The sequence below is a fragment of the Rhagoletis zephyria genome, unplaced genomic scaffold, assembly GCF_001687245.7.
Source record: "Rhagoletis zephyria isolate East Lansing unplaced genomic scaffold, Rhagoletis_zephyria_1.1 Rzeph_scaffold_00485, whole genome shotgun sequence".
Taxonomy (NCBI): Eukaryota; Metazoa; Arthropoda; class Insecta; order Diptera; family Tephritidae; genus Rhagoletis; species Rhagoletis zephyria.
Genome location: NW_016157569.1, coordinates 247,029 through 251,263, shown reverse-complemented (window position 1 = coordinate 251,263; position 4,235 = coordinate 247,029).

Sequence of the window (4,235 nt, the reverse complement as noted above, 5' to 3'; positions counted from 1 at the left end):
AAAAACGTCCAAATGACGTTAAAAACGTCAATCTGGCAACGCTGCTTATAGTCACAAAATCAGCTTCGTTTGCCAGTCTCGTGTTACCACTACACCACAGCGGCCAACAACACTTAACGGGTAAAAAAAAATAATCATCGAAAATTTCCATTTCAAAACAAGTAGTTTTGTTTTTATCGACATCAATTTATAAGCGCCATATATGTAATACTTCTATATTGGCAGTAAGCTAACTTCTCAATGTGTAAGCATTCCGAAATCAAAGCGAGACAGTCTAGTACCGTTTTTGTCAATGTATTGTGTACTTGAGTGCCGTTTTTGTATATGTGTTGTGTACATGTTTATTTATAAACGTATGTGTTCCTTCCTTGTGGGGAAAATCTCTAGTTCTAAACTGGGGCGTTTCTAGTACATTCAGACCCAGTACTGGTTCGCGATAAATCTCTTTTACATGCAAGCAACTGGCGAATTTAACATGGCGATGTCCTAGGAAGTGCCAATTGCCCCCCGCTGAATCCCTTTTTCGATAGTTCCGAACCAGTTCTAAAATCGACAGACGAAAGAAAAAAGTATCATGATTTTTCCATCTTTTCGGTTCTTCCGTGTGCGATTTTACATTATTTTCAAAGAAAGGTTTTTTTAATTTGAAATTAAATTTGTTTGAATGATTGTAAGAAATGTACGTTTACATACCTTGCTGTAGCTGACTTTGCTGAGGTGCTCGCTGTATTGGTTAGATTCCAGACGGCCCCAAGATGTTAATATGTTAACACAAAGCTTTGTTTTGTCCCTATGGGGAAAATCTCTAGTTCTGAACTGGGGCGCTTCTAGTACATTTAGACCCAGTACTCGTTCGCGAGAAATCTATTTGCATGCAAGCAACTGGCGAATTTAACATGGCGATGTGCTAGGAAGTGTCAATTGCCCCCCGCAGCATCCCTTTTTCGATAGTTCCGAACTAGTCCTAAATTCTATAGTTCCGAACCAGTTCTGAAATCGATAGACGAAAGAAAAAAGTATCATGATTTTTCAATCTTTTTGGTTCTTCCGTGTGTGCGATTTTAAGTTATTTTGGAAGAAATGTGTTTTCAATTTGAAATTAAATTTGTTTGAATGATTGTAAGAAATGTACGTTTACATACCTTTAGCTGTAGCTGAGTTTGCAGAGGTGCTCGCTGTTCTTTCTTAGATTCCAGACGGTCCCAAGATGTTGAAATGTTAACACAAATTTTAGTTTTGTATTACCAAGCTATGAAAAGAATCTTCGAAGCGCAGAATAGAAGCGCATTTGAACGAAAAAGCCGCCAAACACATATCTATGTAAAGTAAACAAGCCCGCCGCTGCATCCCTTATTCGATAGTTCCGAATTAGTTCTAAATTCGACAAATAAGATCTAGTTCGTTCTGCATCCCTTTTTCTATAGTTCCGAACCATTTCTAAATTCGTCACTTTAGATATAGATTTGTAGTGAAAAAAACTGAAAAAATTAGTTTCTTAAAAGTACCACTTTTCGCCGATTGGATTGGTGGGGATCTAGTCCCTATCGGACTAGTTCCTTTTTGGCGATAAAGACCTAGTACGGAACTAGAAATTTGATTCACTAGTCCGCGGTTTCCCTGCAGGGTTTTCTTTCGTGCGTGTTTATTGATATATCTGTACTGCGGTGTTTTCGGACGGTACTAGCTCTTACTGCCAATATAGGAGTATTACATATATGATAAGCGCACATAAATNTTCGGACGGTACTTGCTCTTACTGCCAATATAGGAGTATTACATATATGATAAGCGCACATAAACTTTGTCGCTTAGAGCTCCATACAATTTTTAAGCGAAGATACGTATGCGTGTAAAAAAACACGCCTAATAATAACAATAGATTGGCGCTTATACATACATATGCTAGTGTTTGGAGGGGCCTTAACTCCGATTTGTGGCGTGCGTCTTGATGTTGTCACAAAAAGTGGAGGGATCTACAGTTTTACACCGATTCCGAAGGACGATTGTATTTTGATGAGAAGCTGTTTTGCTTGGCAGAAGTACACTCGGAAGTTTGCCATTGCCTGCCGAGGGGCGACCTCTGTTAAGAAAAAAACATTTTTCTATATTAATTTTTGCGCTGTTGCTATGACCAGGGCTTGAATCCAGGCACTGCAGAGTGGAAGCGCACACTGCTAATCACTACACCACAGCGGCCGCGGTTCTCTTTTTAATAGTTTTATGTTAATACCAGTGAATAAAAATTGTACGTTTTTACAAGCTTTTATTTAACTTCAATTACATATATCTCCTGGAGTTTTGCTATAAATTCCAACCAACTTCTGGATGAGCTAGAGACTTGAAAGTTTAAACTTAGCGCTAGGGACAAAACGATGCTAGTAAATACTAGTACATACTCGATACTTTTCGTCCGATACCAAGTGATATTGTATCGATACTTCTGAACCGAGTAGTAGGTATCGAAAGAAAGTACTTGTATTCTGTGACAATTTTATTCTCCGGTTTTTATTTTTTAATCTAATTATTTTCGTGGAGTTAACAATTTTTGGCAGTTTACAAGGAATACTATTATAATCTCATTTACATATCGCTAGCTTAAAGTGGAAAATTTCTAAGTTCACCTTTCCAAAAGTTTATATGCAATTAAAGGCAAATTTCCTAAGTCTTAAAGAGGCACAGAAAAATCGATACGCTCACAAAATTCCAAAATCTTTTAATTTGCAACGGAACTTTCTGCAAAATTCTTGAAGGAAATGTTATGAAATGTTTTTTCCTTCCCTGTAAATTGTGTATAAATGGACATAGCAACTTTTCACTCTAAGCTAGCGATATGAATGCCAACACTACACTATAACTTTGTCCTCCAAAAATTAAAATTTCTTTTAGAAATATACCATTGTTACTCTGCTGTTGAATGCTGTTGAACAGTGTTTTTATATAGATAACTTTTTTTTTGATCTCAATTGCTTTCTCTTGCACAAAATAAATGTTTGTGTAAAGCAAATAAAATATGTACATAAAAAGAAGCAAATTCTGTTAAACAAATTAAAAAAAAAACTTATTGGACTTTGCACCAGAGAAAGGAATAAAAGTTGACCAATAATTATAGTAAGATAACAATTTTTCCAGTCATCTATAATTATTATTCAATGACTTATATTATAAAAGTCTTTCATAACAATTATCATTGAGATAAATATATTTAAGTCTTCAAATACTTTTATTTTCAGACTTATATTATAAAAGTTTTTTCATAATAATTATGATTGAGATAAATATTTTTAAGTCTTCAAAGACTTTTATTTTGAGATTTATATTATACAAGTCTTTCATAATAATTGCAAAGCTTTTCTCGTTTTTTTTGGGAGCCCATCCTAGTAAAACATGTTTTAAAACTTACTAGTTTTTCTTAAAAAGATTAAGTACCATTCGTCTAAAATCAAAAATGATGTAGTATTATTATTTCTGTGCAAAAAAAGTCATTTGTGTCCCATTTTTTTTTTTAAGTACCAAAACATCTTAATTCAACTTGAACTGACGCTCGTTCATCCTACCTTTCTCTTGTATCCTTTGAAGGAGTTTATTAGCAAAGAAATTAATAGGGTGAGAAAATACATTTCCAGTGATACCTCACAAGTCTAAATCGAAATACATAGTTTAGGTTCAGTTATTAAATTTTTCCTTATACCAATCTTTGAAAAAATTTATCAAACATTATCAATAATCTCATTANTAGGTTCAGTTATTAAATTTTTCCTTATACCAATCTTTGAAAAAATTTATAAAACATTATCAATAATCTCATTATTACGATTCCGTTGAAAATTTTTTTTAAATATTTTTATGCAGATTTTTTTAAGCTTAAACCGTTTTGTCATTTGAGGGGATTTTTTCAAAAAAGTCTAAGGAACTATTGGATTCATTAAAATCTCCATTTTAGGAGGTACTTTCAAGTCGGTCCAGCTCACGTAAATCTTAATATTTTTCGGAAATATTTTGGTAGACGTCTTAAAATATAATAGATTTCATAATTCCAATGAAAAAACACGTTTTTTCTTTAAATGGGGAGTGATGCAGTCTTATATACATATGTACATACATACATAGCTTGCAAAATAAAATCTTTTCGTTAGAGAAAGAACTTTGAAACATAAAATTTTAAGTCCCATGAATTTATTTATCTGTCAACCAAAATTCTAAATATAATACATATTTCAAAATGATTTTTAGACGCC